This window comes from Apium graveolens, chromosome 4 (genome assembly GCF_009905375.1).
Source record: "Apium graveolens cultivar Ventura chromosome 4, ASM990537v1, whole genome shotgun sequence".
NCBI classification, from domain to species: domain Eukaryota; kingdom Viridiplantae; phylum Streptophyta; class Magnoliopsida; order Apiales; family Apiaceae; genus Apium; species Apium graveolens.
In genome coordinates, this window is record NC_133650.1 from 12,540,785 (window position 1) to 12,564,891 (window position 24,107).

The 24,107-nt window shown below is 34.6% G+C and overlaps 2 long non-coding RNA genes across 3 annotated transcripts; both read left to right on the forward strand.

Moving 5' to 3' along the window:
- The first annotated feature begins 11,501 nt into the window (after positions 1-11,501).
- On the forward strand, positions 11,502-13,220 carry LOC141716666 (uncharacterized). 2 transcript variants are annotated; one of them, XR_012573282.1, is made up of 5 exons: positions 11,502-11,760; positions 12,506-12,586; positions 12,670-12,766; positions 12,851-12,918; positions 13,148-13,220. It is a non-coding gene; the product is annotated as an uncharacterized LOC141716666 (long non-coding RNA). The 2 variants fall into 2 exon arrangements; XR_012573283.1 differs by having other exon boundaries at positions 13,145-13,214.
- Positions 13,221-13,230: 10 nt separating this feature from the next.
- On the forward strand, positions 13,231-20,235 carry LOC141716667 (uncharacterized). Its single transcript, XR_012573284.1, has 4 exons — positions 13,231-13,363; positions 14,168-14,328; positions 14,402-14,501; positions 20,171-20,235. It is a non-coding gene; the product is annotated as an uncharacterized LOC141716667 (long non-coding RNA).
- Positions 20,236-24,107: the final 3,872 nt, after the last annotated feature.

Below are 24,107 nucleotides of genomic sequence, written 5' to 3' on the forward strand. Positions count from 1 at the left end.
AAAACAATATTCTAATTATAAATATAAAAATAAACTTACACAAACTAATTTAATTACAACACATTGGCATTTATAAATAATTAAATCAAATAATCCAATTAAAATAATTGTAAAATAACGGGATGTTACATTCTTCCCTCCTTACAAAAAATTCGTCCTCGAAATTTAACTGACACATCTCTTTTTTAAAAAGAACGGATATAGACAGACAACAAAGGAACACAAAGCGAATAACATTCTTAACTAACGATCCATTCTGAAGTCAACCCACACTCACAGGTCCAGCCTAAAGGTAACTCTAAGGCTATAAGTCTATCTTACAACTACCCACAATTCATACATCGAGCCTAAAGGCAAGTTTACAGAATCTTAAAACACTATCTCTGATGCCAACTTTAACAACCCAACTAATAAAATTTAAATAAATTTGAACTCTATTAATAGAACTCCATTAAAAAAACTGATTAAACTTTACAACTTCTCAAAAATCCAATAAACTTACAATTCTTAAAATACAATACAACTAAATTACAACTACACCAACAAATTCTAAAGAAAATCTAGGAAAATACAAAACTCCTCAAAATCTTGGAACTCGCACTCTTCCTCTTAAACAACCCATCTAAAAGAGAAAATACGTGCCGGAGGAAAACAAAGAGAACAAAGGACCGACAGTAAGTGAAAGGCTCATATACGGATATAAAACAAAGGATAACTGAACAAATATTCAAAGATGACGAGGCTAAAGTACAACCGAATTTCTGAATGAAGATCAATAAAAATAATGAATGAGACAATCTAGAAAATGGATACTCAACTCACATATCAAAGCAATTGTTTTTAAACAAATTAATCTTACCACTTACGCATAATATAATCACAATAATAATATAATCAAAAGAGAATTGATAAAATGGAATCATACCTTTACACATACTCTTACACATATTCTCACACTTACAAAATAATACACAAAATAGCTTTCATACGAACATGGGATACAATCTTTACACTTACAGGATGTCCTACATTTTCGGGAATCCAGAATTATAAAGCCATCAAAACTTACAGGGGGTTGCACATCACAAAGCAAATGCTACCCAATATCTTACAGGGGTTTGCACGACAATAAGCACGTGCTACCCAAATAGCCAAATCATACACATACTAGCCATGGCTATACGTGTCCCACAACTTCGGCGACACGCCCATACAATTTAAGTACACCGCATAGGAGGTGCCAATCACGAGATTTTCCACTCCCGACGGATGTCTTACAAACTCCCAAGTCATACAAATAACATAAATAACTCAAAATAAATACTCAAAGATCACACACTCAAATATCTTACATCTCCAAAATCATATATAAATTTATCAAATAACCTCAAAACACTATAACCCAACGTCACGAAATAAAATAACATAACAAAAACACTCTAATCAAGTATCACATAACTAAACATCAAACAAAATCACTAATTATTGATAAGCTCAAATCTGATCAGTTTCAAAGAATGTCAAATTACTGCATAAAGATGAAGTTAACTGAAAAAGTACGAACCACGAAAGTCGTGAGAAATTCCGAGACCTTTCCAGAATGGTAAGTCTCGTCAAAAATGAACAAGTAACGAATTCAGAAAACAAATAATGCGGACTGCAGAACAAAATCAACCCCTGATTACAATTGTATTTTGATGTTTAAGACATACAAATCACATAATTTTGCAGCAGAATGTAAACGAAAATTGCAGATATAGAAAAGAGCTTTCCAGAATGGTGTTGCTCATAATATTTGAAGAAATATTCAATTTACTATGAATTTAAGAAGTCAGAACGTACAAGCACAATTTGACCCACCAGATTTCATAAATCGCAGATTTTGAGATACTTACAAGTAAAATTTCAGAAAATGTAAAGAACGAAAGAGGAAGATAATCAAATAAACTTTCCGATGAGTCCAGAATCACAACAATACAATAAATAGAGAATTAAATACAAATTTCACAAGAATTCAGATTACTAGAATTGAAGCACACGAATCCGATGAAGTATAACAAGATTTAGAATATAACGAAAATATCCGTACACACGAATTCGAATACGAAAATATAGAGTACAAGAAAGATATCCGTTCCTCGAGATCTTAGTAACCGAGAATGCTAATACCGATTTAAGAACCGCAAATCACAAGAACCCTAATTCCACAAATGCCAAATTCGAAACCCTCCAAAAAGTTCTTGATGTTCATCTCTATCTCCATCTATTTTCTCTTTCTCTTTCTCTCTCCCTCTCTCCTCTCTCCTCTCTTCTTCGATTAAGGAAACGCAAACCCTTACTCTTCCTTCTTTATCCCTTTTTTTTAATAAAACCCTCACTCTTTTTTAATAAAGCCTTACTATTTTTTTTAAACTAATACTCTTAAAACAATATTCTAATTATAAATATAAAAATAAACTTACACAAACTAATTTAATTACAACACATAATCCAATTTAAAATAATTATAAAATATCGGGATGTTACATTCTTCCCTCCTTACAAAAAATTCGTCCTCAAAATTTAACTGACACATCTCTTTTTTAAAAAGAACGGATATAGAGAGACAACAAAGGAACACAAAGCGAATAACATTCTTAACTAACGATCCATTCTAAAGTCAACCCACACTCACAGGTCGAGCCTAAAGGCAACTCTAAGGCTATAAGTCTATCTTACAACTACCCACAATTCATACATCGAGCCGAAAGGCAAGTTTACAGAATCTTAAAACACTAGCTCTGATGCCAACTTTAACAACCCAACTAATAAAATTTAAATAAATTTGAACTCTATTAATAGAACTCCATTAAAAAAACTGATTAAACTTTACAACTTCTCAAAAATCCAATAAACTTACAATTCTTAAAATACAATACAACTAAATTACAACTACACCAACAAATTCTAAAGAAAATCTAGGAAAATACAAAACTCCTCAAAATCTTGGAACTCGCACTCTTCCCCTTAAACAACCCATCTAAAAGAGAAAATACGTGCCGGAGGAAAACAAAGAGAACAAAGGACCGACAGTGAGCGAAAGGCTCACATACGGATATAAAACAAAGGATAACTGAACAAATATTCAAAGATGACGCGGCTAAAGTACAACCAAATTTCTGAATGAAGATCAATAGAAATAATGAATGAGACAATCAGAAAATGGATACTCAACTCACATATCAAAGCAATTATTTTTAAACAAATTAATCTTACCACTTACGCATAATATAATCACAATAATAATATAATCGAAAGAGTATTGATAAAATGGAATCATACCTTTACACATACACTTACACATATTCTCACACTTACAAAATAATACACAAAATAGCTTTCATATGAACATGGGATACAATCTTTACACTTACAGGATGTCCTACATTTTCGGGAATCCAGAATTATAAAGCCATCAAAACTTACAGGGGCTTGCACAGCACAAAGCAAATGCTACCCAATATCTTACTGGGGTTTGCACGACAATAAGCACGTGCTACCCAAATAGCCAAATCATACAGATACTAGCCATGGCTATACGTCTCCCACAACTTCGGCGACACGCCCATACAATTTAAGTACACCGCATAGGAGGTGCCATGCACGAGATTTTCCACTCGCGACGGATGTCTTACAAACTCCCAAGTCATACAAATAACATAAATAACTCAAAATAAATACTCAAAGATCACACACTCAAATATCTTATATCTCCAAAATCATATATAAATTTATCAAATAACCTCAAAACACAATAACCCAACATTATGAAATAAAATAACATTACAAAAACACTCTAATCAAGTATCACATAACTAAACATCACACAAAATCACTAATTATAGATAAGCTCAAATCTGATCAGTTTCAAAGAATGTCAAATTACTGCATAAAGATGAAGTTAACTGAAAAAGTACGAAACACGAAAGTCGTGAGAAATTCTGAGACCTTTCCAGAATGGTACGGCTCGTCAAAAACAAACAAGTAACGAATTCAGAAAACAAATAATGCGGACTGTAGAACAAAATAAGCCCCTGATTACAATTGTATTTTGATGTTTAAGACATCAAAATCACATAATTTAGCAGCAGAATGTAAACACAAATTGCAGATATCGAAAAGAGCTTTCCAGAATGGTATTGCTCATAATATTTGAAGAAATATTCAATTTACTATGAATTTAAGAAGTTAGAACGTACAAGCACAATTTGACCCACCAGATTTCAAAAATCACAGATTTTGAGATACTTACAAGTAAAATTTCAGAAAATGTAAAGAACGAAAGAGAAAGATAATCAAATAAACTTTCCGATGAGTCTAGAATCATAACAATACAATAAACAGAGAATTAAATACAAATTTCACAAGAATTCAGATTACTAGAATTGAAGCACACGAATCCGATGAAGTATAACAAGATTTAGAATATAACGAAAATATCCGTACACACGAATTCGAATACGAAAATATAGAGTACAAGAAAGATATCCGTACCTCGAGATCTTAGTAACCGAGAATGCTAATACCGATTTCAGAACCGCAAATCACAAGAACCCTAATTCCACAAACGCTAAATTCAAAACCCTCCAAAAAGTTCTTGATGTTCATCTCGATCTCCATCTATTTTCTCTTTCTCTCTCCCTCTCTCCTCTCTTCTCTGATCAAAGTAACGCAAACCCTTACTCTTCCTTCTTTCTCCCTTTTTTTTATTAAAACCCTCACTCTTTTTTAATAAAGCCTTACTATTTTTTTAAAACTAATACTCTTAAAACAATATTCTAATTATAAATATAAAAATAAACTTACACAAACTAATTTAATTACAACACATTGGCATTTATAAATAATTAAATCAAATAATCCAATTAAAAATAATTATAAAATATCGGGATGTTACATTCTTCCCTACTTACAAAAATTTCGTCCTCGAAATTTAACTGACACATCTCTTTTTTAAAAAGAACGGATATAGACAGATAACAAAGGAACACAAAGCGAATAACATTCTTAACTAACGATCCATTCTAAAGTCAACCCACACTCACAGGTCGAGCCTAAATACAACTCTAAGGCTATAAGTCTATCTTACAACTACCCACAATTCATACATCGAGCCTAAAGGGAAGTTTACAGAATCTTAAAACACTAGCTCTGATGCCAACTTTAACAACCCAACTAATAAAATTTAAATAAATTTGAACTCTATTAATAGAACTCCATTAAAAAAACTGATTAAACTTTACAACTTCTCAAAAATCCAATAAACTTACAATTCTTAAAATACAATACAACTAAATTACAACTACACCAACAAATTCTAAAGAAAATCTAAGAAAATACAGAACTCCTCAAAATCTTGGAACTCGCATTCTTCCCCTTAAACAACCCATCTAAAAGAGAAAATACCTGCCGGAGGAAAACAAAGAGAACAAAGGACCGGCAGTGAGCGAAAGGCTCATATACGGATATAAAACAAAGCATAACTGAACAAATATTAAAAGATGACGAGGCTAAAGTACAACCGAATTTCTGAATGAAGATCAATAGAAATAATGAATGAGACAATCAGAAAATGGATACTTAACTCACATATCAAAGCAATTATTTTTAAACAAATTAATCTTACCACTTACGCATAATATAATCATAATAATAATATAATCGAAAGAGTATTGATAAAATGGTATCATACCCTTACACATACTCTTACACATATTCTCACACTTACAAAATAATACACAAAATAGTTTACATACGAATATGGGATACAATCTTACACTTACAGGATGTCCTACATTTTCAGTAATCCAGAAATATGTAGTCATCAAAACTTACAGGGGCTTGCACAGCACAAAGCAAACGCTACCCAATATCTTACAGGGACTTGCACGGCAATTAGCACGAGCTACCCAAAAGGCCAAATCATACACATACTAGCCATGGCCATACGTGTCCCACAACTTCGGCGATACGCCCATACAATTTAAGTACACAGCATAGGAGGTGCCAAGCACGAGATTATCCACTCGCGACGGATGTCTTACAAACTCCTAAGTCATACAAATAACATAAATAACTCAAAATAAATACTCAAAGATCACACACTCAAATATCTTACATCTCCAAAATCATATATAAATTTATCAAATAACCTCAAAACACAATAACCCAACATCACGAAACAAAATAACATAATAAAAACACTATAATCAAGTATCACATAACTAAACATTACACAAAATCACTAATTATTGATAAGCTGAAATCTGGTTAGTTTCAAAGAATGTCAAATTACTGCATAAAGATGAAGTTAACTGAAAAAGTACGAACCACGAAAGTCATGAGAAATTCCGAGACCTTTCCAGAATGGTAAGGCTCGTCAAAAACGAACAAGTAACGAATTCAGAAAACAAATAATGCGGACTGCAGAACAAAATCAACCCCTGATTACAATTGTATTTTGATGTTTAAGACATACAAATCACATAATTTTGTAGCAGAATGTAAATGAAAATTGCAGATATAGAAAAGAGCTTTCCAGAATGGTGTTGCTCATAATATTTGAAGAAATATTCAATTTACTATAAATTTAAGAAGTCAGAACGTACAAGCACAATTTGACCCACTAGATTTCATAAATCGCAGATTTTGAGTTACTTACAAGTAAAATTTCAGAAAATGTAAAGAACGAAAGAGGAAGATAATCAAATAAACTTTCCGATGAGTCCAGAATCACAACAATACAATAAACAGAGAATTAAATACAAATTTCACAGGAATTCAGATTACTAGAATTGAAGCACACGAATCCGATGAAGTATAACAAGATTTAGAATACTACGAAAATATCCGTACACACTAATTCGATTACGAAAATATAGAGTACAAGAAAGATATCCGTACCTCAAGATCTTAGTAACCGAGAATGCTAATACCGATTTCAGAACCGCAAATTACAAGAACCCTAATTCAACAAACGTCAAATTCAAAACCCTCCAAAAAGTTCTTGATGTTCATCTCTATGTCCATCTATTTTCTCTTTCTCTTTCTCTCTCCCTCTCTCCTCTCTTCTCCGATCAAAGTAACGCAAACCCTTACTCTTCCTTCTTTCTCCCTTTTTTTTATTAAAACCCTCACTCTTTTTTAATAAAGCCTTACTATTTTTTTAAAACTAATACTCTTAAAACAATATTCTGATTATAAATATAAAAATAAACTTACACAAACTAATTTAATTACAACACATTGACATTTATAAATAATTAAATCAAATAGTCCAACTAAAAATAATTATAAAATATCGGGTTGTTACAATTAACTTCCACTGTTTAGCCGCATAATTCGAGAAAAGCAAAGAAGAAGCTTTTGGAAGGTGATTGGTCCAGGGTTTGTGGAAATCTTAGAATCCCTTTGTCAGCTTTTTTTCTTCCTCTTTCTTTTCCAGTCAATTCTCCTTGTTCGTGGTTTATCATTTATTCTTGACATCTTCTTATCTTTTTTCTAATAATTCTGGTTGAAAAGACATAGCACATATCATATCTGTAGACATACTTGAAATACTGACCTCTATCTCATGTTTCACAAATTCCTTGATCAATTCCTCTGATGAAGTGATCACATTCAACCTCTCTTTTCTGCTTAAAGCATCTACCACCACATTTGCCTTTACTGGATGAGATTGCCCAATCATAGTCGGTGATCTATTCTAACCATCTTCTCTGCCTCATGTTCAGTTCTTTTAGGGTAAAGATATACTTTAAAATCTTGTGGTCTGTGTAGATTTTACACTTCTCTCCATAAAGGTAATGCCTCTATATCTTTAACGCAAACACTATAAGTTCTAGTTCTAGATCATGGGTTGGATACTTCTGTTTTATGATTTCAGTTGCCTTGACGCGTAAGCTATCACCTTATCATGTTGCATCAAAACACATCCCAAACCTTTGTGTGAATTATCACTATAGATCACAAAGTTCCCTTGATCATCTGGTAAGACTAGTACTAGTGCTTATACTAATCTTTTCTTTAATTCTTGGAAACTTTCCTCGCACTTCTCCGTCCATTCAAATTTCTGATTCTTTCTGATAAGCTTTGTTAGTGGTGTATCTATCCTTGCAAATTTTTTACACATATCTTCTATAATAACCATCCAAACCCATAAGGTTTCTTACTTCTGTTAGTGTCTTTGGTCTTTCCTAATTGATTACGGCTTCAATCTTTAATAGATTTACTTTCACTCCTTCATTACTTATAACATGTCCAAGAAGTTGTACTCCTCGTAACCAAAACTCACACTTTGAAAATTTTACGTACAATTTCTTCCATCACAATATTTGTAAAACTATCCTTATATGTTCAACATGCTCTATTTCTATCTTTAAGTAAACCAAAATGTCATCTATGAATATAATCATAAATTTATCCAAATACTTTTTGAATACTCGATTCATCAAATCCATCAAAGCTTCCGGTGCGTTTGTCAACCCAAATGCCATTACCAAAAACTCATAGTGTCCATATCTGGTTCTAAAGGCTGTCTTTGGAATATCTTCCCATTTGATCTTCGGTTGCTGATATCCAGATCTTAAGTCAATCTTAGAAAATCATACTGCACCTTTTAGTTGGTCAAACATGTAGTCAATCCTTGGCAATGAGTACTTTTTATTAATGGTCAACTTATTCACCTCTCGGTAATCAATACATAGTCCCATACTTTCATCTTTATTCTTGAAAAATGAAACTGGTGCACCCAATGGGGATACACTTGGTCTTACAAATCTATTTCCCAAAAGATCTTGGATATGGGGCTTTGGAAACTGGTTCTGTCCCTGGTGCCAAATCAGTAGCAAACTCAATATCTCTATCGGGAGATAATCCTGGTAGATCATTTGGAAATATATCTGGAAATTCATTGACTATTGGAACAACTTCTGGGGCTGGAATCTCCTTACTAGTATCTATTATATTTGCCAAATATTTTTTACAGTTTTGATGCAATAATCTCTTTGCTTAAGCTATCGATAAGAGCTTCTTTTCCTGTTTATTCACCCAAAATAACACTTTTTTCTCTTTATCCACTGTCTGAAGTCTCACCTTTCTATTCTTACAATCAATTTGGGCCTTATTTTCCGATAGCCAATCCATCCCCAGACTAACATCAAATTCTCCCAACTTAAAATGTATCAAGGTGGCATGGAAATGATGTCCTACTATCTCAATATCACACCTCGGACACACTTGATCATTAGCGCTTTGTCTAAAAATTATATTTCACAATGCAGTTTTTCAATAAAATCCTTAGAAATAAATGACCTTGTAGCTCCAGAATCAATTAAAATTTTAGCATCTACGGAGTTTATGGGGAGCGTACCTGCAACCATATCAGAGCTCTGGACATCATCCTTCATAGACAAATTGAATGTCCTAGCTTTAGGTTGGGTTGGTAGTCCTTCAATTCTAAGTCTACCCTGAGATGAAGCACGTGCAATCCTGGGTATGTTATTGGTCACATTTGGTGTTGCACAATTCTTGGAGATATACCTTAGCTTTTCACATTTGAAACAAGTAGTTGTTGGTTTCTGCCCCTGATTCAAACTTTGAAACGTATTGGAAAAATGTTCTTTCTTGCCACACTAGAAACATATAAAATTGGTATTATAGTTCCCAAAATGCTTTACACCACATCTCCTATTATAGGGTACTGGAGAAGAATTGAACCCTTTCTGATTCTAGCTCATGAACTAATTTGCTTGATTCCCATTCCCAGTTGATGGACTCCTGACACTACACCATATTTGACCTGTAGCAACACTTTTTTTGGTGTTACAAGTAAAACTCTTACCTTAAATCACTAAATTTTAATCTGAGGTAACACTTTTTTTTGACTTTGCAGCAGAGAATAATCGATGTTACCATAGATATGATCAAATTGCTATTGTAACATAATATATAGTGTTAGTATTGATATTAAAATAAGTGTTACCATAAGATTAAATATTTAGGCGGCATATACAATTTTGACCAAAATAGGGCACAAAAAACTAAATCCAGCCCGCTCAATAATTCGTTTAAAAATCAGTCTTATCTCTATCCTTCTTATTTTCACTCTCTTCTCCGTCAATCTCTCTCTACCCCCCCCCCTCTCTCTCAATTCATGTTTAAAAATTAGATAGTTTAATCAGATAGTCTCTCTCTCTCAAACATACATACACTCACAAATAAATACTCTCAATTAATCGATTAGGCTTCTCAATCGCTTCGGTTCCGATTGGGATGAAACTTGTATGCAAGTACTTCTATTTAAAACCTAATTTTACTTTCAACTTATTTTTTATCTCTATTTTCATGTTTTTTGATTATTTATTCAATTGATTGATAGTAAGGTTGTTTATGATATTCAATTCACATCAAACAACCTTGTATAAAGTACAAAGGAGGGGATGAAGGGAAGGAGTTTGAGTGTATGAGGAATAAGTTGAGGAAAATGGCTGCGGTTAATGGACCGGGTGTTTCAGAAGAAGTGTGGGTGCATGGTTTCGAAGATGAATGGGTGGAGTTTGAAACGCGGACGGAAGAATAATAAGTGAGTTGCTTTTATGAATTTTAGGTTTATTGAATTGTTCGTGATTTGTTTTTTTTATACTACAAGGTTTTTTCTTACAATTTTTTTTATACTAAGAAGAGAGGAATTCTTAACAACAATTGCTTAATATAAAAGTGAATAATTAACCTCGAAGTAAGTTCAGACAAGTAACAATTAAAAATTTTCACTATAAATATAGCTTGAGAAGGCTTTTAAGTTCCCACGAGAGGAGTACATTACCTGGCATTTTCTATTGAGATGTATGCTTGTTTATAAAATTTTTAGTTTTGGTATGAGGTGCCACCATTTATTTATGTAAGTAAAGAATAAACTAATTACATTACATAACACTAATGACTAATGCATGAGTTAAAACATCTATGGTTTGAGGGTTTCTATAATTTATGGTGCTAATACGTTTCCTTCTAAATCAGTGTCCCCAAGACCTCCGGTGTAGAGACCCATAGCAGGTTCTCAGGTTCCTTATTGTCCTATTGAAAAGAGACTGTCTGACACTACTAGAAAAAGTAGAATATACATCGCCTCTTTGACATCGATTGATGTTATCACCAATGTAAAAAGTGTTTTTTTACAACGGTTTTGCTCAACCGATATTTTTAAATAAAATAAAAATTGGTTTCTTTATATCAACTTATGTTATAAGTTTGTTTTAAAAAATGATTCGTTACGCCATCTATTTCCCTTCCTTATCCAAATATTTCATTCCCTCTTAAAACACCCCCCGTTTTTTATCTTCTAAAATTTTAAGTACTCATTTCCCCTCTCCTTTTTTTAACTTTACACTAAACAAATTGAAATCAAAATTACACATATGCAGATCTAAAAACTTAAAACTAAAAATGAAAAAGAATAACTTTCATCTCTTCGAGTCTAGAAGAACAACTCTCTCTCCAAAAAAACTTCCCCCTCTCTCTCTTGATATTGTGCTCTACGGAAGGCTCGCTGGTCCCTCTCGACTGCTCTCTTTGTGTTCTTCTGCTTTCTCTGCTCGCTCTGCTCTCTCTTTTCATCGGAGTTTGAAAAGGACGGAGGTTGAATTGGGTTTAAAGGTTAAATATGTGAAAATTAAAGCTCAAATCAGAGTTTAAAGCTCAAGTCATAGGTCAATCTTGAATTAAGTAAGCTTGAAACCCTAATTTTTATTTTGGGGGTTTCAGTTTGAACCCTAGTTTTTTAATTAGTTGAATAATTATTTGAATTGAGCTTGTTAATCTTTTTCTAAGTTGAGTAATTGTTTGAATTGTTTAAATATATTATATATGTCGTGTGTGTTGTTTTTAGCTAATCTTGTGTCTGTTGCTGAGATTCACTGAGTTATTATTAATGTATATATATGTGTGTATTTATGTGTTTATTTTGTGTTATTTATCGGCTGATGGGTAGATAGGCATCATCCCCTGCTTCAGCAACTGTGGTCTTGAGGTTTTTGATCGATTTAGCAAAAATATGTCATGTATTTTCTTCCATGGTGTAATGTTGCTTGGGTAGCCAAATGGCCGTCTACCTTATTTTTTTTGGTGGAGAAGGGAGTAGAAACAACTATGGATGTAGCGGAAATTCACAAATAAACTCGAGAAAAGATGCATTTAGTAAAAGGGATTAACCACTGTGCTCATTGGAGTTAATGTTGTGTGAGTATTAAGTTTTCTGTTGCATGTTGAATATAGTTTATATTTTCCCTAGTCCTCAGACATACGAAGCTTCTTAATAGTTTTTGTTTCTTTTTGTTACGCCATTATCTCACTTTGTGCTTGTACTCATGCTGGCCCTATATTATAAGTTCACTTTGTGCTTGTACTCAGATAGTCTTCTATTTTCTGATATGCAATTCCTTAACTATATTTAAATTGCATATACTTGCAGATTAATAGTCTGATTGACAGAGGACTACTGTGGAGACTTGTGACATCTTCATTTTTGCATGCAAATATCGGACATCTCCTGGTCTAATTATATATCTGTGCACACAATTATAATATGGCAACTATTTTATAGTGTGTGTATTAAGAGGAGTTTGCTTTTTTCAGATAAATTGTTATTCGTTAAACTCTATTGGTCCGACAGTGGAGAGACTTAGTTGTCGTGGAAGATATATGGAAGTTTATGTCACCTCTGCAGTTGCAGGTAACCACGGATAAATTATGTATCATTTCGCTTACATTGGTAGTACTTCAACTATTATCTGATTAAATTATTACTATGAATTAGGTACATCAATGAGTTATTGGTTCTGTAAAGCACCAGCAGTTGGTGCATCTGGAGCAATTTTTGGATTAGTAAGTTGTCTTCATTCCTACTGTCTAGCACATGTATGAAACTATATATGTCATAGTACATAAGATATCTATTTTAAGAGCATCTTAGTTGCATCACTTGAAGAATAGCATGGAATATGATAGTTCAATATCATATTTTGCAACCATCATTTATCTAATTATATTTGCTGCTCCTCTTCCTTCTTGAATCGACTTTTCTCTGATTCCGTGTTTATCTATCTTAAAGCAGCGAACAAACAACTACATTAGTTGCAACATTGGATGGTACCATTCATTTAGTGGATCCAAAGTCAGAGAAAGTACTATGGTTCAGTCAACAGGGGCACCAATCTATATATCATATCACACCCCTGTCAACCATAATGAATCTGGACCTGGTGCTCTTCACTATATGTATTGTGAAGATGACTGGATATTTTATGAGGACACTGAGATTGGCAGAATGGTATGTCCTCTTAGTCTTACTTCTGCCGCTTTGTAATTCTGGATCAAACACCTGTATAGAACCTTAATATCTGATTTCTAACACTGTTTAATGGAAAATTCGGGCCTGCTACAGATGATATAACATTATGAGTATATGTCGGTACTATGCCACAGTTTGCCCAACATTACACCTATCACAGAATCACCCATGCTCTACTAGTAGGATGATGCCTGTTTGTCTTAAAATAGGTGTGTGCATGTATGTGCAGACTTTATGTGTGTAGATATATCATATGTCGATCTGTAGTGGTCACTCCACACTGCTACAAGACATACTTTACTACATCAGATTTTCAGTCTTCGTGTTTCACTTTGTTGCCTAGTGTCGCGCTAATGCACAATAATAGCCCAGGCTGAGGCTGGCAATGCCAGACTTAATAATATTAGATAAGTCTTGACAATGTCCTCTAGGCCAGACTGAGCTGGGTCTATCCGAAAATTTTAATTTCTATTATTACTTGTATCCTAATGTATATTATCATTATTTCAAAAAGAAACACATTACATGCAAGTTTTTTATGGTTTAAGTGAATTTGTAACGAGAGAAGGGAAGATAAATCACAAAACTATGACTTATAGTTTGATTGTTAATTTACATGTGTTAAACGCCTAACATATAGTAATTTAAAGTCTTCAAGAGAGTCCATAACCTATGCTGTGTTAATTTAATATTCTTTTTCTCAATTTAACTTGTGTTATTCATGGCTTTCTCATATATTCCAATTGTTCTCCTGATTAATATTAGTGTGTTTGCTACATTTAGCAATGCTGCTGGTCATCACATTAGGCCACCATCGCCTGGCTACTGGCCCAGTTCAAAGTTCAGGTCTATGACCTTTTATAAAGGGTATCGAAACCTCGGGGGTCCTAATCATCAAAGGGTCGATAACAAAGCTCTCACCATTTAGCTCGATAGAACCTCAGGTACCAGACTATACATCATATTTAAAATATGCCTGAATTTAGTATGATCTTAATATAAATTTGTACATGCAAGGAGTGGATTCAAGTCTGTGAGACCTTTTCAATCATGGTATTTCGGTGCCTCGATCACACTCCAACCCGGGTACACTGTGGGGGTGATCACTGCGTTCAATGTGAGTACTTTTACTTGCTGCAGAATTATAAATTTGTTGATTTGTTTTGTTTCTCGCGGTTCTCATTTTAAGTTCAGATAAATCACAAAACGATGACTTATAGTTTGATTGTTAATTTACATGCCATGTTAAGCGCCTAACATACAGTAATTTAAAGTCCTCAAGAGAGTCCATAAACTATGCTGTATGTTAGGTCCATACAGCACTGTAAAAACAGAACTATATATTTGAACTCTTTAACACAAGTAGATAAATTTGAAGAGCTTAATATGATACTCAGCTTCTTATTCAGCCAAAGAGATTACAAGAAGTACTTAAATAGAAACAAGAGTTGCTAGTTCCTACAAAATAGCGACTACATTCCTACTCCTCATCTACTACTCCACGATCCTATAAAACAGGAAACAAACACCTAACTAAGCCTTAGCTGCAGTCCTGACTTAACAACTGATTTATTTAAATACAAACTTCAAAATACGAAAACCAAATTTAAATTAAAACCAACAAATACCCCCTTAATCTAAATTTGGTTTCTGCAACTTCTTCATGCCAAGCAGTGCCCGTAGCCTCTCGAACTTGACAGTGGCCATAGCTTTAGTCAACACATCTGCACGCTGATTTTCAGTTCCAATATGCTCAACCTTTATCTCACCCCGCTCAACACATTCACGAATAAAATGGTATCGTATATCAATGTGTTTGCTTCTCCCGTGAAACACAGGATTCTTAGCTAAATCGATCGCTGACTTGTTGTCTATGTATAAGACTACAGGACCTACCTTCTCCCCTGTAATATTTCCCAGCAAATTTCGTAGCAGCCGCTGTAGCTGCAATAAATTCTGCTTCACATGATGATAGAGCTATGCAGCGCTGTTTCTGAGACACCCATGTAATCAAGCTCTCATTTAAATAGAATGCCATTCCCCGAGTAGATTTTCTATCATCTATTTGCCCCGCTAGATCACTATCAGAGTACCCCGACAATATGTTATTTCCACTTCCCTTTGAATAAATCAGACCAAAACCAAGCGTACCTTTCAAATAACGGAGAATTCGCTTCACTGCATTCCAGTGCATGACCGTGGGTCGCTCCATGTAACGGCTTAAAATTCCAACAGCATAGGAGATATCTGGTCGCGTATGAACCAGATATCTCAGACCTCCCACAACACTTTTAAACTCAGTTGAGTCTACTGGTTTTCCATTCACATCCTTGTGCAGCTGTAATGTTGGCTCCATTGGATATTTCGTAGGCTTACATTCGCCCATACCACACCTCTCTAGCAGTTTCTTTGCATGTGATGTTTGCTTCAGCTCGATGAACTCCTTTCCTTGGCTCACTTCTATTCCGAGATAATGAGACAATCTGCCAAGATCACTCATATCAAATATATGACTCATCTGTTCCTTAAACGATTTTATAAGTGATAGGTCGGTTCCTGTAACCAACAAGTCATCTACATATACTCCAATTATCACTGTTTCATTGCCTACCCGCTTCGTATATACTGCATGCTCATATGGGCATTTAGTGATGCCCAGACTTTCCAAACACTTGTCTAACTTGGCATACCAGGCCCGTGGAGCCTGTCGAAGTCCATACAACGCTTTCATTAACTTGTACACCATCTGTTCCTTGCCCGTTTGCACAAAACCCTCTGGTTGCATAACATATACATCTTCTTGTAGATCACCATTCAAAAAGGCTGACTTAACCTCAAGATGGTGGACTTCCCAGCAGTTTTTTGCTGCTAACGCCAACAATAAACGCACAGTTTCAAGACGGGTTACTGGCGCAAATACCTCCTCAAAGTCAACTCCCTGTTTCTGCACATATCCTTTTACGACAAGCCTCGCTTTATGTTTCACCACGTCTCCTTCCATATTTTTCTTTAATTTGTAGACCCATTTTAAACCTATTGGTTTCTGGCCAGTGGGAAGCTCGACTAACCGCCATGTATTGTTTCTTTCAATAGCTTCTATTTCGGTTCGCATAACGTCATTCCAAGCCTGTTCTTTTGTGGCCTGAGTATATGTAACTGGCTCCTCGACCCCCAAAAATAACAACTACTCATCCTCTGCCTCTATATCTTCTGTCGTGCCATAAATTGAAGACAACTTTCTGAAACGTTTTGGTCTGCTGCTTGCACCTGATGTCTGAGAGCTACTGCTACCTGTCGATATTGATCCATCTGATGGGAGTGCCTCACTCGACTGGACTGATATAGTCTGGGTAACTGGTGTTGCAGGTTCTTCAACCTCCTCTGTGTTAGCTTCACTAGAACTTTGTTCATGGGGCGTGTCGATAGTAAAGAACTGAGTATGGGCTTCATTTGTTTTGCCCATGATGTTCCAAGCCCACGATTTTGACTCCACGAACTTTACATCTCTGCTCACAGACACCTTCTTTTTGTCTGGGTCATACAGACGATGGGCTTTTGTGCCGGGTTCCCGTCCAAGGTACACAACATACTGACTGCGATCATCCAATTTTTGAGTATGCACCGATGGTACCTTCATATACGCACAACAACCAAACACTCTGAGATGAGAGATATCAGGTTTACGCCCTGTCCAAGCTTTATAGGGTGTGTGGCTTGACAGGGCTCGTGTAGGCAATCTGTTTAGCACATATACTAAGTGCCTTACAGCTTCCCCCCAGAATTCTGACGGTACGCCCTTCTCCTTTAAAAAACTTCGTGCCATGGCTACAACTGTTCTATTTCTTCGTTCCACCACACCATTCTGTTGTGGAGAATAAGGAGCAGTATATTGCCTAAAAATTCCAGCATCTTCACAGAATTTTTTAAATTCCAGGGAACAAAACTCACCACCTCTATTAGTACGAAGAGTTTTAATTTTCTTGTCTGACTCTGTTTCAACCAGTGCTTTAAATCTTTTAAAACCTTCAAAAGCTTCATCTTTTGTTGACAAAAAGAAAACCCACATCATACGACTGAAATCATCGACTAAAAGTAAGAAGTACCTATTTCCAGATGGGGTCGGTGGAGAGATTGGTCCGCATAAGTCACCGTGGACCAGCTCTAACCCTTTGCTAGATGCATAGCTTGACTGAGAGGGAAACAGAGTCCGTGTTTGCTTCGCCATGAGACATCCCTTGCATATTTCAGTAGGTTGAAGCAATCTGGATAAACCTACAACCATATCATTTTCCTTCATGATGGACATTGCGTTAAAATTGATGTGGCCAAGGCGACACTACCATAGCCATGACTCTTCTTCCATCTTTGTATTTTGTGTAAATAAGCAGGCACCTGGTAACTCTTCCAGCATAATTTTATACAGCCGATTCACAGACCTCTTAACTTTCATCAACGCCCTCCCATCTTTCTCATAAACCCACAATAGATCACCAAGCATTACCACCTTGTTACCTTCTTCCGACATCTGTCCAAGACTTATAATATTGTTGCACAGGCATGGAATATAGAATACATTAGCAAATATTCTTTCTTCTCCATTTTTACACTTAAAAGTGATTGACCCTTTCCCTTTTATATTCACGGTTGACCCGTCTCCAAACTTTACCTCACCTGTTATTCCTTCATCCAGCGTCGAGAATTTTGTTTTATCTCCGGTCATATGATTACTAGCTCCATTGTCCAAGTACCATACTTGTGACGTTCTCTTCGCTATTGGGTTTGTCTCCAATCTCGGGATTACTTTCTCCTCGTTCAGCAACACCATTTGTGTCTTACTTTCATCTAGCTCAGACAACAATAATGCAGGCTCGTCATCTTTGATTTCCACCAGATTTGCTTCAGACTTTTGATTTCTTTCTCGACGAGGCCTCCTGCAATCTGCAGCATAATGCCCAAGCATATTACAATTGAAACACGTCACAGTGCTTTTGTCTCGACTCATGCCTTTGAAACCACGACCACCTCGCCAATTGTTAGTCCCATCAGTGTTGCCTGTACGTTTTAGCCAGTCCTCCCGTATGAGTAAAAGTTTAGTGTCATTTTTCTCACGCCTGGACCACTCCTCCTCTGTCAACAACAACTTACTCCCTGCTGTCTCATTCTGCCCTTTCAATCTTTCCTCATGAGCTTGAAGCGAACCAACGGTCTCTTCAACTGTCATTTTCTCTAAATCTCCAAACTGCTCGATTGTTGAAGCTATTTGGAGAAATCTGGACGGAACCGCTCGAAGCAATTTCTTAACAACATATGATTCATGCATTTCCTCTCCTAAAGCTCGAATGGTAGACACCAGACCATTGATCTTCATATAAAAGTCATCAAGTTGCTCACCATCATTCATCCGTAAAGTCTCGAACTCCGCCTTAAGTGTCTGCACTCTGGCCTTCTTTACACGATCAGCTCCCTGGCACATGACTTTAGTGGCTTCCCACCCTTCTTTGGCTGTTTTCTTTTCAGCGATGGATAATAACATGTCCTCAGGTATGCCCTGATAAATCATGGCCAAGGCAATCTTGTCACTCTTCTCATCTTTGGGGTCAGGCGCTTCTATCGCATTCCATACTCCCTGGGCCTGCATAAACACTCTCATTTTTAAAGCCCACGCCGTGTAATTTCCCTTTGCCAACATTGGGTAAGTTAGCCCAAAAGATCCACCTTTGTTTTTCCCGTTATCCATCTTACAGTGCTGTCTCGAGAGTACTCTGAATATATGAGCTCTGATACCAAATGTAAAAACAGAACTATATATTTGAACTCTTTAACACAAGTAGATAAATCTGAAGAGCTTAATATGATACTCAGCTTCTTATTCAGCCAAAGAGATTACAAGAAGTACTTAAATAGAAACAAGAGTTGCTGGTTCCTACAAAATAGCGACTACATTCCTACTCCTCATCTACTACTCCACGATCCTATAAAACAGGAAACAAACACCTAACTAAGCCTTAGCTGCAGTCCTGACTTAACAGCTGATTTATTTAAATACAAACTTCAAAATACGAAAACCAAATTTAAATTAAAACCAACAAGCACCTAACATGTTGTGTTTAAATATAGGCATTTTAATCCCAGGAAAATGGACCCTAAATCACTTGTCCATTGCTAGGCCAACATTTTCCATACTTTAGTGGTTTTGACATGGACGGGGTTTTTGGGGTGGGTCGGACCCTGTGCATGTCTTCACAGGTTATTAAAATTGGAAAAAAAATCCGAAAAACTACTTTTTAAGGCAAATTGTACTAAATTATCAACTCACAGCTTCAGGCATCCTCATGTTTCATGCTCCCTAAAGCATATAAAATGTAGCTATTTGATTATTGATTTCAAACTGTCAACTTTGTTTTTATAATTCGTTCTTTTTATTGTATGAAATTATGCTTTAATATGTTTTCTGTTGGCAGAAAGTAGATAATGAATAGTATTTTCTACTTTAACATCTTCCCGTAGAACGAATGTATGTTACCATCTCAGGATTCTTGAGTTAATTCTTAAACCTCTTTAAATAGTAAATACATTTGGGATCTGATTTTTTTTCATTATGAATAAAGTAATATTTGTTTAGTTTTTTTTTGAACTCATACTATCAGAGGTAAGTTATCCGCTTACTTGCTTATCCTGCTAGTGAAAGATCCAGTATCAGAGGTAAGTTATCCGCTTACTTGCTGCATTAGTATTATATTTTTTTGGCATTGTATTCAAACTTTTGCTGGGTATATATTTTTCCAGGATTTTGTATTCATGGACTCCATTAAATGAAAAGTAGTCATAGTTGATGAGAGAGAGGTTGTCACGAAATGTTGCGGGTGACGGCAAATCAAGCTCTTCCAAGTTTTTAGAGTTTTGGGTTCCTTTTATAAATGCAATGTGTAGTTTGAGCAGTACTGTGATACTCTTCTAGTAGAATAAATGGATGGATATATGTAGTATTTGATGTTTGGATTCGATGAATCTGTTGTACCGGATGTTTGAATATTGGTTATTAGATTTATAGATAACTAGTATTTTGCAGCAATTGGTTTTGGTGGTTCATTGATTTGGCAAATTTTTGGTATCTATATTTTTAAAATGTGCATTAATAAAATAGGTACATATATCATTACAGTGGAAAACGATGTCTGTCAAAGCTTAATACATCAGATTTAGTTGAAGATTGACATCAGTAACATCGATTAAAACCAATGTTAAATACTACAAAAAAAAAATCTTAAAACAGAAAACCAATGTTATTAAACTTTATAGACATCGAGTTGTCATCAATAGATATCGGTTCAAAATAAATAATCGATGTCAATAGTTATATTTACATCGATTTATCTTGCAAACTGTTGTTACTGTTATTAGTAACATCAGTTTAATGGGTAAATGAAAATATTTTACTTATCTCACATATGTATAAATTGATAAAAATATCATATTATTATAATATATGAAGATTAGATATGCATTTGAAATTTAACATCTTTAAAAACTGATGTTATACGTCTTCTTTAACATTAGTTTAAAATCGATGTTAAAATGGGGGGTCTTTAACATCACCCACGAAGACATCAGATTTTTTTGTTCATAGACATCGGTTTTTAGCCGATGTCTATTCTACTTTTTCTAGTAGTTAACATTGGTCACCTATTGAGGCAAGCACTTTTAAAGTCTGGGGCCAAAACTATTTAAGGTGAGAGCAAACCATATATCTTGTTTAAGCTATATATGTTTCCTCATATTAGTCGTAGTGGCGTATGGAATTCTAATTTAGCGAATGGGTTTCTCAAACTGTAAGACTTTAATTGTACTCCCAACTATTGACAGGGATAAAAAGAAAGAACCTGCCGCAAATCATGCTCCATTTTCTCCTTTCGGCGTTGATGTGTTTGTATCTCAAAAAAGATTGACCATATTGCACGCTTTGTGGAACTTCCCGTCATTGAGTCATCTGGAAACGTTCCTCCAATCCTCATGGTGAAACTTCAGGTTTATTTAGTTCCTAGATTTATTTATTAAACATATTATTTTGGTGATTCCTAGTCTCTCCTTTTCTTCTTAAAAATGAGCAATTTTAAAACATCATAAATTATATTACTGAAGTTCCAGTCTAGAAAATGGAAACTCTTGATGTATGTATTAAATTGCCATATTATATAACTGACTGTATTGTCATGAATCTACATCCATATATATATGAACAATATTTAGATATTTGTATTCTGTCCCAATCTTTCGTGTTCAGATACCACTATATCTGGTGACAATATTTCAAAATGATTATGATGGAGAAGGAATGAGTTATGTTCTGTACTTCAGGTTATCAGAAAGTTATTCGAAAGAAATGCGACTACATTTCCAAGAAAGTATTTTGGTAAGATCTCCAACTTAAGACTTCAGTTGTTACACTAGCCTTTGCATTTTCACCTTTATACATGAATTTTCGGGGACAGAGGATAATTGATGATGAATCAGAAACGGTCAAGGGTTTTGCTTTGGACACAGTTGCACCATATAGGGAAAGATTAAAGATGTTGGGTCGAATAGCAAATATGGAGGACATTAACTTGAGTGCAACTGAAAAGAAGCTTATGAATGCTTACAATGAAAAGCCTGTACTTTCGCGTCCTCAACATAAGTTTTACTCGGTAAAGTTTTTTTAGTATTTTCCATTTGTAGTCTGCTTGAATAGAAACAATGTGCTATACTTATCCCATATGCCATTCTCGTGATTCTTGCATTGGATTTTTCTGAAATATTTCAATTACTAACTGTACATCCTCTGAATCATTCCTCATTTTCCATATTCATATATGATAATATAATAGTTAGTAACTAAAGACACATGCATCTTCTTACACTTGCATCAATCTAGAAGCAAATTAGCTCAAATTTGTTATTTAGAAAATATTACTGCAGTGTGACAGATATTCAAACAAGTTAGAGCTATCTTATTTTCTAGATTATTTCACTCATTAATTTACTTCAAAATCACTACCTTTTTATGGTCTTTAATAGAACCTTAATTTCTTGTTAAAATATGTCACTTATAAATCCATGATTTTAAACAACACTATCATTGATGAGAGCTCTTATAAATTGTTCACTTGCTTTTCTGGGTGGTTATCTACAGGTATGGGTATTAAGAAAGTAACAACGTATGATTCCAACACAGGAGAGTTTATTGTTAACACACCATGTGAATCAGCTCAGAAGTACTGGATTGGAGGTGCTGCTAATGTAAGAACTTATCTTTCTAAAAATTAATGTGTCTGTTTCCTAGTTTATACTTTATATGTTCTACTAGTTCGAGTAGATTTTAATTAATTACCTTTATCTGTAGCATGCAAGGCACACAGTAGTTTTCTCACAGTTTCAGATTAATGGAACAAATCAAGGAGTCCATGTTTTTATTGTTCAAATTAGAGATGCAGATGGAAACATTAGTGTTGTGTATATGTTGTGAACTTGATGATTTCATTAACAACCCACCTTAGTAGATTTAACTTAGTGGAAAATGTAGCACTCAACGGATAAGGAATATAATCCCGACGGATGACTCAATATAGTCCCGACGGATGATGATTTATTATCCATCTAGTGAGTAGCTTATGTAACAATAAGTCATGTAGCACATTTATGCAAACACCTTTGTTTAGATTCTGTAGTAGTATATAAGTCATGTTAACTTTAATTTGATATGCAGAACAGGTTGATTAATTGTACATAAATGATATCTTGTAATTCTGTATAAATGAAATGAAGTCAAGTGCCAAATAGCTACTCGATGGATGATCAACAAAGCTACTCGACGAATGATCAACAAGGCAACCCGACAGATGATCATGTATCCGACGGATAAACAATTCAAATATCTGTTGACAGTGATAAACAGTCACATGCGTCGAGTGTATGCAAAAAGAATGTGGAAGCCTATTCAACTGGGTTTTTGAGAATAAAGAATCATTGCCATTTCCATGCTATTATGAAGATATTCAAAGATGCTGGAACAGAGTAATGAAGCAGCATAGTCTTAGACTTGATAGGTTTTGTTTTTATTATCTTGTCTTATTACTGTGTAATCTTGGTGATATATAAACCAAGAGTAGCAATTAGAACAACAAGAAGACTAAGCAAGTAAAATCTCAGAGAAACATTTGTAAGCTGAATTCTTAGCATTTCTCTATAAGTTTAGTTGTTCTTATTTTGTAAGCAGCTGTGAGCTATTCAAACTTCACAGAGTTCTCTCGATATATATATATATATATATATATATATATATATATATATATATATATATCTGGTGGATACTTTCTAATCCACCAGAAAGTTTTAAAGACTTGTGTTTTTACTACTTTGTGTTTTGATTCATATTTAACTTGTTATTCCGCACTTTGCAAATCAAAACACTGTCATATATATATATATATATATATATATATCTTAAGTTAGGACATTTTATATTTTTAAAAAAGGTTCGAGAATTCCATTTAACCCCCCTTCTGTAATTTTTGTTACATTGTTAGGGACTAACAATTGGTATCAGAGCATGCTCTTGAAGAACAAAGAGTTTAAAGATCACAACAAACAGCAAGATGAACAAGAAGGATGTTGGAGTCAAGATTCCTTTTCTGGACAAAGATAATTACCATCACTGGAAGGTAAAGATGCATTTTCATTTAGTTTC